The sequence below is a fragment of the Enhydra lutris genome, unplaced genomic scaffold (genome assembly GCF_002288905.1).
Source record: "Enhydra lutris kenyoni isolate GAN:26980312 unplaced genomic scaffold, ASM228890v2 scaffoldscaffold1, whole genome shotgun sequence".
Lineage (NCBI taxonomy): Eukaryota > Metazoa > Chordata > Mammalia > Carnivora > Mustelidae > Enhydra > Enhydra lutris.
Window position 1 is genome coordinate 1,105,513 of NW_019154085.1, and position 11,312 is coordinate 1,116,824.

Consider the following 11,312-nt stretch of genomic DNA (forward strand, 5'->3'; position numbering starts at 1 on the left):
AGCTGATCTCCCGCTACCTGAAGTAGTCTCAGCTGCTACTTCTCCGCCATCTTGACTCCTCCTCTCAGAAATCTTTCTTTCTAACATTTAGAAAGAAGGGTCAACCTTTAGAAAGACAGGTGTCCCTGACTTTGGGATCCTGTAGAAATCTTATCAATAGATGTTAGCTTTGAATATTTGATAAATGATTCTTTGGGGAACTTTTAAGGAAAATAAAGAATTTAAATTTAATCAAAAGATTAATTTCAACAAAATTACTCTTCCGTAAAACTGTTAAATATTTTTTTCAAAGTTCTGAAACTCTTCAGTCACAGTTGTATCTTTCTTAAAACACAGGCAAATTGTGTTCATATTTTATAATGTCATTATCTTCTCCACTACAAAATAAGTGGCTTCAACAAAGCATTAACTTAAAAAGAATCTATCTATAAGACTTTGGGGGGAAGACACACTAGTTAAGAATTAGAAGAAAGTGAATTGTAATGACCTTGGCCCTGTGACACCTTACAGTGACTCACTTTTTTCACCAACTAAATAGGAGTGATTTACAACAGTTTTTACCTGCAGATGAATATTAACATAAACCACATGCTATGTAAAGTGTCCATGAAACGTGTTTGAGTGGGATTGTATGTATTTTACTCAAAACTAATTTATTTATAACTGAAAATCAAAGTAAAATTTTCCTGTTGTCCTTGAACACCTATAATAAAACACATGTTTTCATAGTTAAGCATTAAAGTCTCAAAAACTATCATTAAATGCTCCAGACATCACACCACTGAACAAGTGTCAAGTATAACAGATTAGTTGCATTTCTTCCCCCCAAATTCCTTTGCCATTATTGTTAATAAACCACATTTTGTTTAATAAATGACTGTTATGGGGCCCCTGGGTGGCTCAGTGGGTTAAGTCTCTGCCTTCAGCTCAGGTCATGATCCCAGGGTCCTGGGATCGAGTCCCGCATCGGGCTCTCTGCTCTGTGAGGAGCCTGCTTCCTCCTCTCTCTCTGCCTGCCTCTCTGCCTGGTTGTGGTCTCTGTCTGTCAAATAAATAAATAAAATCTTAAAAAATAAATAAAATAAGTGACTGTTACTTTTGTAGGACAGTAAGTATTTCAGATACCTTGTCAATGTTCCGTAAGGATGAAACAGGAAGACATAAAATAATTTCTGTTATCCTATCCGGGTGCACTGAGTAGCTGAGCAGGAACTAGCAGAGTCGTCTCCTAACTAAGATGACCGTTTTCTAATGTATTTCTTTGCCTGAATCATGCAAGGCTGGTGTATTTCTTTTTCTATATAGTATAGTCTTGGGCTACGTTGTATTTCCCACAAATTTAAGATTGAATGGAGAGCACACAAAAATAAGCTTACCTTTTGCAGACATCTGAAAAAAAAGGTAGAGATTTAATTTAGCATCTAAAAAAAATAACTTCTAGACAATGTCTGCGATGAAAACCTGTCTTGCTCTGCAGCTAGAAATAACTTCCCAGTCAGCTTATGGGTGTTTAACGTTCTGACTAAAATTGAATAATAACGAAGACTTCTAAAAGTGACATTCTATATGGTAACAATGATATATATTTAAATGTCAAACTCTAAATTAACCATTTTATTGTTAAACAGAATAAATCTGGAATTCAGAAGAGGATTTAGCTACTCCGTCTGGAGCTGGGCTGGAATGGAACATGAATGAGGTGACCACATGTCCTATTTTCCTGGGGCATTTTAAGTTTATTCTGATGCCCCAGTATAAATATTAACACTATCCTCCCTTATAAATGTATCCCAACACGTATGATAAAATATATTCATGGACCATACTAAGGACACAGACCTACTTATCTTGTCTCTCCTTCCTATATGTCTCATGGCATTTTCAGTCAGTGCCCCTGGGAAATGTTCTCTTCAGCTACATTAAAAGTAATCTCATCATAAAGATTTGAGATGTCACACATGTTTGATGTCACTCTTAGACGTTCCCAGAGAACAAGCCCCCCTCTAATTTATTAACAAAAGATTGTAATAGCCTTTCACCTACCTTTCTCCCCCCCAAAACCCTGAATCTCCTGATGGCATCGGGTATTATTAAATATTGTATCACAAGCATCTGGCACAATGTGAATGAGGTAGATTGTATTTGGGGTTAAACATATAATCATCTTTTACCTCATTTTTATACAGGTTACCAAGCCATTATCTTGTTGGCTAGATATTGATTTGCATCAGGTAAATCTTTGTCTCATGCTAAAAAAAGTCAATTGACTTTGAAGTATTTGTACTGTTTGTTTATTTAGTACTGTTAGATAAAGCTGTTGAGGTCTCTTTGAAGTATTGACTTTCAAAGTAGGTTTCTTAATATGCACAAATATTTAAGCAGTCATTCTCCATTTCTTCAAAATATTCACCTAGCTTTTTAAATAACCTTTACCTTAGAATGGGGGGAAAAACTGCTTTGAAATATTCACTTGTTATGTCCAATTGTCAAAGGTGATTATGCAATGTACATATGAAGTTAGAGTTATCCTATTTGCATTTAAAAGAAAACTATACTTATTACTATTTGTCACACAATTATGGACTCTGTATATATCAGAAGAAAAGTGTGACCTATGCAGAATTTCACCCAGAAACTAATATTATTATATAAACAACTGAAAATTTATATGAAAAATGTCTTCAAATGACTTTACAGACTTCATGACTTTACAGACTGAGAAGAACAAATACCATATGATTTTACTCATATGTAGAATAAAAAAAGTGAATAAAAAAACAAAAAGCAGACTCAGGCCTGTAAATATAGACAACAAACTGAAGGTTGCTAGAAGGGAGAGTAGAGGGACGGGCAAAATGAGTGAAGGGGACTGGGAGATACAGGCTTCCGATTATGGAATGATTAAGTCCAGGAATAAAGGGCACAACATAGGGAAGATAGCCAGTGGTGCTGTAATAGCATTGTGGGGTGACATATGGTAGCTACACTTGTGGTGAGCACAGCATAATGTATGGAGAATTAGAATCACTATGTCATACACCTGAAACTAATGTAGAATTGTGTTTCAACTATACTCCAAAAAAAGAATGTAAGAGACTTCAGTTTAATGCTATCGTAAGACAAAATTAGAAACAGAAAATAGCATCTTGTTGGCTAAAAAAAAAATTCACATGTATATGATTTAAGAATTAAGGTGAACTCATAGATCAATGGAACAGAATAGAGAGCCCAGAAATAGACCCTCAACTCTATGGTCAACTAATCTTCGACAAAGCAGGAAAGAATGTCCAATGGAAAAAAGACAGTCTCTTCAAATGGTGTTGGGAAAACTGGACAGCCACATGCAGAAGAATGAAACTGGACCATTCTCTTACACCACACATGGAAATAGACTCAAAATGGATGAAGGACCTCAATGTGAGAAAGGAATCCATCAAAATCCTTGAGGAGAACACAGGCAGCAACCTCTTCGACCTCAGCCACAGCAACATCTTCCTAGGAACATTGCCAAAGGCACGGGAAGCAAGGGCAAAAATGAACTATTGGGATTTCATCAAGATCAAAAGCTTTTGCACAGCAAAGTAAATAGTCAACAAAACCAAAAGACAACTGACAGAATGGGAGAAGATATTCACAAATGACATATCAGATAACGGGCTAGTGTCCAAAATCTATAAAGAACTTAGCAAACTCAACACCCAAAGAACAAATAATCCAATCAAGAAATGGGCAGAGGACATGAACAGACATTTCTGCAAAGAAGACATCCAGATGGCCAACAGACACATGAGAAAGTGCTCCATATCACTCGGCATCAGGGAAATGCAAATCAAAACCACGATGAGATCCCACCTCACACCAGTTAGAATGGCTAAAATTAACCAGTCAGGAAACGACAGATGCTGGCGAGGATGTGGAGAAAGGGGAACCCTCCTACACTGTTGGTGGGAATGCACCTGGTGCAGCCACTCTGGAAAACAGTATGGAGGTTCCTCAAAAAGGGGAAAATAGAACTACCCTACGACCCAGCATCACACTATGGGTATTTACCCTAAAGATACAAGCGTAGTGATCCGAAGGGGCACGTGCACCCGAATGTTTATAGCAGCAATGTCCACAATAGCCAAACTATGGAAAGAACCTAGATGTCCATCAACAGATGAATGGATAAAGAAGAGGTGGTATATATACACAATGGAATACTATGCAGCCATCAAAAGAAATGAAATCTTGCCATTTGCGATGACGTGGATGGAACTAGAGGGTATTATGCTTAGCTAAATAAGTCAATCAGAGGAAGATAATTGTCATATGATCTCCCTGATGAGGAAGTTGAGAGGCAACGTAGGGGTGTTGGGGGGTAGGAAAAGAATAAATGAAACAAGTTGGGATCGGGAGGGAGATAAACCATAAGAGACTCTTAATCTCACAAAACAAACTGAGGGTTGCTGGGGGGAGGGGGGAGGGAGAGGGTGGTGGGGTTATGGACATTGGGGAGGGTATGTGCTATGGTGAGTGCTGTGAAGTGTGTAAACCTGGCAATTCATAGACCTTTACCCCTGGGGCTAATAATACCTTATATGTTAATAAAAGAATAAAAAATTTAAATAAATAAATAAATAAAATCTTCAAAAAAATAAAAATAAAAATTATTTATACACGTTTTTAGAAAAAGAATTGAGGGGAACTATTTTCATTTTTATCTTTGTTTTATTAGCTTGAAAACCCTTCAGAATATTTTGGGACATTATGTGAACATCACAGGCTATTGATTTCCTCTAGGGCTATAAACCAATTTTGAAATAAAGCTTTAATGCTACATGATTCACTTTTCAAGCCCTCAAGTCAGTGAATCTTTTACATGATATTTCATCATTTGTTACACAAAAGCGCTTGAGCCGTGTTGTTTTGGTTTGGTTTGGTTTGGTTATTCGTGTTTTGTCTCATGACAAGGCTTTCCCAGCTCTCTCAACTTCAGTGAGGTTTCAGCTGCAGAACTGATATGTGAAGCAGGTTGGAGAAAATCTTGACTATAAGTCTATACTGAAATTTAAAAGCTTTGGGCTGAGGGTAACTTGCTGATTATTTATTTTACTCTTAAAAATTATTCCATTGTGTTCCTAATATTTAAATATAAGGAGACTCCCCATTAAAAAAAAAAAAAATCTGGACTTGCATTTCAGAAAGTCCAGCAACCCCAGGTCGGTATCGATATACCTGGCTAGAGCTGAATTTCAGCTGCCCATTAACTGACCAATAATAGTTTCCCCTCTGGGCCTACTTCAGCCCTGTGTTACATTATGGAATCTGTAGGCAGTTGAGGTTGCCAACCTTGGCCTTGGTTGAAAGTATTAGTTGTGTTCTACCTAAAGGAGTGTTTACCTTGGAGGAACAGGCAGACACAGAGAGGGACACAGTTTTTCCCCAAGCCCAGGAAGACATGCTCTTGACTTCTCCAGGGCTTTGTGCCACTCACTGTCTCAGGTGGGGTTGCCAGAGTTAGCAAATAAAAGTACAGGACATTTGGTCACACTTGAATTTCTGATAAATAGTAAATATATTTCAAGTATATACTATGCAGTGTTTTCCGTATAATTAAACAAAAATATACTCTTTATCTGAAATACAAATTGAACGTGGCATCCTGTATTTTTCTTGATAGGCCTAAGTAAGCCCTGGGAGATTGCCAAGTTCTCACAGGAAAATGTTTATGTTCTGCACCTAGAGGGTTTGACTTCAGTTGCTGAAATTTTGCCCACGATGACAAAAGTTCTTATCCCAAAGAGGACTGAATCATGTGTCTTTAAAGGACCACATAAACTTGGCCAAGGAGGTTCTTATCAGTGACCATGGCGGTTTGAATGAAGGAACATTCTGCATTTTCCAGACGCTTCTCTAGAAAATGATCCTCTGGACCCTGTCCAAGGTAACAGGATTGAATTTCCTGCCCAGAAGTGTGTGTCTTAATGGAATTAAATTTGATGGGGAAAAAAATAAACAGAGACATTTCTTGTATACTTGTGCATTTCAGGAGTTACTTCTGAAGCATGGAAATTGTCCCTTTTCTGAGAAACTATCACAGCATAGCTACACTATCAATTTGCCCTACTCCAAACAGATATTAGTCAATGAACTATTTCAGGTTTGACTGTGATGCTACCTAAAGTGAATACTTAAACCAGGGACGACTTTACCTCTCGTCCTTTCAGTGAGTCGCACAGGAACACCAATTCTGCCACTTTAAAAAATCTTCCTGACAGTAAATGCTTATTCAAAATCAAACTTACCAGGGCACCTGGGTGACTCAGTGGGTTAAAGCCTCTGCCTTCGGCTCGGGTCATGATCTCAGGGTCCTGGGATCGAGCCCCGCATCGGGCTCTCTGCTCAGCGGGGAGCCTGCTTCCCCCTCTCTCTGCCTGCCTCTCTGCCTACTTGTGATCTTTGTCTGTCAAATAAATAAATAAAATCTTTAAAAAAAAAATCAAACTTACCAGGTTGGACAAATAAAATATAAAGCAAATGAAATAATAACATATATATAAAATAAAACATAACACAAATGAAAAGATATTTAAAAATAAACACGTGTTGAAGTAGAGCAAAGACATGCTATTAAGTCACTGCATCACAGCTTAAAGTAATACGAAGGTAGCGATCTTTACTCTTCTGTCAGTGATGGGAAAAGAGCATCTATGACACTGTCAGGTGAGATGACACACACACACCGTGCTTCCTCCATATCTACAGACACACCTTCATTATAGGTGGTGCGTACCCCTAAGAATTACACACATTCAAGACTCATGTAAATATCCATATAATGGAATTTCATATATAAGCAAAATGTTGACATATCTCTGGGAAAGATGCATTGACAGGTTTTGAAAGTGGGTAATGCGTCTGAATTTAACTCCCTAGGACATGAACAGCTGGCAAATTTCAGCCTTGCTTTGTAGAGTATGTGTTCTTGGGGCAAACAATGTAAGTGGATTTTATGTATCTATAAATGGAGTGTTTTAAGTTGAAGTTTTAAAAATACATATGTACAAAAGGAACACAATATTTAAAGGGGTCTACAAAACCTTTGATCAATCTTTTAAAAATAATTAGCCCTAATTCGTTATATAATAGTCCCTCCATTATAAATTATACTTTTTTTCACATTTAGCATTTCTGTAATCAGGATAGTCTTACTTTTTCTGGGTGTATGAAATTCAGTGCTTACTTTCACTCTAAGAAGCTATTAAATTGTTGATACATATTTGGCAATAAATGATTATTGTATTTAGACGGTGGGAAATTTATGTTTACCTAAACAATGTTGGCTTTTAATAAAACCCACAAAACTACTAAATCTTTAGTGAGGTTTATTGATCGTCAAAGTCTTGAAAACCTTAAAGCTTTTAAAAGTTTTCTATTACAAAACAGGCCTGATACAATACATTTCATATGTGATAAGAGTTTGCTGGTATTTCTTAATGAAATGGATCATTCATTAAGTGAGTCTCTGCTTCAGATCGATTTGACGGCCAAAATGCTGACATGGCATCTGGCTCTCATGTAGAGAACACATGTGAAGCCTAAATTAGATCATCTTGAGGGAAATAGGAAAAAATAAAGTCTACATTCTGATTCCATTCTTGACATGTGCTCTTTTTTTTTCCTACCTAAGGTTGCCAACTTTGTATCCATTTTCCTACATAGAGTAGCAAGAAATGACTACAAAAAGTTAGCCCAATATGACGTATAAAATCCCTAAAATTAACTGGAGCTAACATATTTGAAGATTTGTTAATCTTACATAATGGGCTTCTATTATTCCATGACTAGCTGTAAGCTTAGGATTTAGGTACTCTTGAAATGATCCCTGATAAATATTACCAGCGATGGTATTTCTCCTAGAAATATTTCAGGAGTAGGTTGGGGTGTTAAACACTTCCACATGTTGTAGGGAATATTGTAGTTGCCACAAATGATGTTAAAATTGTAAAGAAAAAGGCGTCCTTTTCTTTGATGCTCAGATGCCATCTTAGTAACTCAGAAAAAGCAAATTAGTAGTCAACAGTAATGTTAAGCACACTTAAAATTTTTGGATTAATTTTTTTAAAGATTTTATTTATTAATTTGACATACAGAGATCACAAGCAGGCAGAGAGGCAGGCAGAGAGAGAGGGGGAGGCAGGCTCCCTGCTGAGCAGAGAGCACAATGTGGGGCTCGATCCCAGGACCCTGAGATCATGACCTGAGCCGAAGGCAGAGGCTTAACCCACTGAGCCACCCAGGTGCCCCTGGATTGATTTTAATCAAAATCAATTTTAATCAAATTTTTGATTAAAATTTAATCAAAATCAAGAAAAGGACAAGGAGGTGGCACTGGAGATAGCGTTGTTAATACATGCTAACAGAACTATGGGTATTGTTGTGGGTGTGAGCAGGAGGCTGGAGCCATAAGCAGGTGCTGTCAGGGTGGCGTAGTGCATATGCTTTCTCCGGAAACAGAAGAGGAATGGAAGCGGGGCAGAATCCGCATGAACTAGAGAATCCTCCTTGCAGGTTGCTCAGACACAGTCCACTCGTGTCCCTGTTTGATGTGATCGGTAGCCCCTTCTCTGTAAATTGAAAATAAATCCCCTCTGCAGACTAACATTGAAAAGAAGAGGAAGAACACCCTATCCTTCTAAAATGTAATTAGTCTTTCAGTGTGTTTCTTTCAACATCTTGTTCCTGGAAACATGGAAATGAAGGGGAAAGCTGTCATACTCCATTGGTCCAATTGGTAACAATTTGAAACTAAGTTCTTACCTAATTGAATTGGCCCCCAGCACCAAGTAAGTTTACAAGTGTGAAATTCCTGTGCTAATTTCAAGTTCTTTTAAATTTTACAGCTCTGGAGAAGTTTTAGAAAGTTAAAAAAGACTGAAGAATTTTGAAGGATCATTATTTCACATTGGGATATACTTAAAAATTCAAATATTAATACAGAAGAAGTACTGAAATAAAAATTGGGAGAGTAGTTTTGTAGACCCCAAATTTATACAATTCAGAGAGCTTGAGAAATGTGACTCTCAGTGGAAATTTCCATAAGACTGTTTCTGAGAACAGTATGCCTTCATAATACTCCTCTTTGGGAAAAATCACGTGGTCGAAACAGTGTGGCCACTACTGTATACTTTATCCACCTGGCAGTAACTAATAACCCGTTCAACATGACTTCTCCAAATACCTTTAATCTGTATGTTGATGATTCTGTATATAATAATAATTCTAAACATTGGTAGACTTAATCAGCTCCTTCTTTTTGGAAAAATATCTTTTCTTGGTGTTGAGGATACAACTTTTTCTGGTTTTCCTTCTTCCTCTGCAGCAGACCCTTTTCAGCCTCATTAACTGGACTATCCTCCCTTCCCTGAAGGATTGCTCCTCATCAGTACCTGCACTTAATCCTCAGGTGGTCTCGAAGAGTTCTACACATTACGTAGCATCTATTAAAAATATGAGACCAGTATTTATATATCCAGGGCAAAAACCTATGCTCAAGACTGGAATGTTTAGTAGACCTCTCAGTCATATTATAACTAAACTGAAATATCATCACCTCCAAAATCTTTTTTTCCAAATTCCACAGTATTTTTTTCTTTTTTTTATTATGTTGATTAGCTAACATAGAATACATCATTAGTTTTTGAGGCAGGGTTCAGTGTTCATTAGTTGTGTATAACATACAGTGGTCATCAGATCACATGCCCTCCTTAATGCCCATCACCCAGTTACCCCATCCTTCCATCTTCCCTTCTGCAACCTTCAATTTGTTTCCCAGAGTCCAGAGTCTCTCATGGGTGTCTCCCTCTCTGATTTCTTCCCATTTAATTTTCCCTTTGTCCCCCTATGATCCTCTGTACTACTCCCTATATTTCACATAATAGTGAAACCATATGGTAATTGTCTTTCTCTGGTTGACTTATTTCACTTAATGTAATACCCTCCAGTTTCATCCATGTCAGTGCAAATGGTGGGTATTCATCCTTTCTGATGGCTGAGTAATATTCCATTGTATATATGGACCACATCCTCTTTATCCACTCATCTGTTCAAAGACATCTCAGCTCCTTCCACAATTTGGCTCTGGTGGACATTGCTGCTATGAACATTGGGGTAAATGTGCCTCTTCTTTTCACTACATCTATATCTGTGGGGTAAATACTTGGTAGTGCAATTGCTGGGTCATAGATTGTAGCTCTATTTTTAACATCTTGAGGAACCTCCACACTGTTTTCCAGGGTGGCTGTACTAGCTTGCATTCCCACCAACAGTATAAGAAGGTTCCTCTTTCTCCACGTCCTTGCCAACATTTGTTGTTCCCTGTCTTGCTAATTTTGGGCATTCTAACATGTGTAAGGTGGTATCTCAATGTGGTTTTGATTTGCACTTCTGCGATGGCAAGTGACGTAGAGCATTTTTTCATGTGTCTGTTAGCCATTCGTATGTTTTCTTTGAAGAAGTGTCTGTTCATGGCTTCTGCCCTTTTCTTGACTGGATTCTTTGTTTTTTGAGTGTTGAGTTTGAGAAGCATGTTTTCTAAGACTTATTTTAGAGCAGGAGAGTGGGGGTAGGGGGAGGAGAGGGAGAGAAAGAGAATCTCAAGAAGGCGCCATGCTCAGCAGGGCTTGATCTCGGGACCCAGAAATCATGACCTGAGCTGAAACCAAGAGTCAGATGCTTAACCAACTGCACCACCCACGTGCCACACACTGGATTCTGAATCATAGTTTCTTCCATCTGAACATTTAAATGTTCAGGTTAAAACAGAACATCCAAGTTCAGAAAAGTAATTTCAGGTCCATAGGAAAAACACACCCTCGTGTATCTGTGGACTTCCAGCGACGTTCTCTCCACTATTACGTCATCCAGCCACTACCTGCTGAGCAATTGCAGCCCACGCCCAGCTTAGTCGTTTTGCTTTCACTTTTACCCCAGTGTGATCTATATAGAGACACAGCATACATCTTTAATACATAAATTGTATGTTACTGTCCTCGCTCAGCTATTTGAAGGCACTGCACGGTACTCAAAGTAGGCAGAGAATCAGAAGCTAGTTCTTGAAAGAAGGGAGCTACACTCGATCAGTCACATGTATGTGGTTCTTTGCCTGAAGATACTTCTTTTAGTGGAAGGCAGTTAGAAATGAAAGCTTCCATGTTGAAAAGGAGATTTATATCTTTACTTACATTGAAAAAAAAGTTTTAAGTTTTAAGTGCAGGAACTAAGTTGCACACTGAGAATTTTGAAAAAGATGACCAAAGAAACCCAAAATA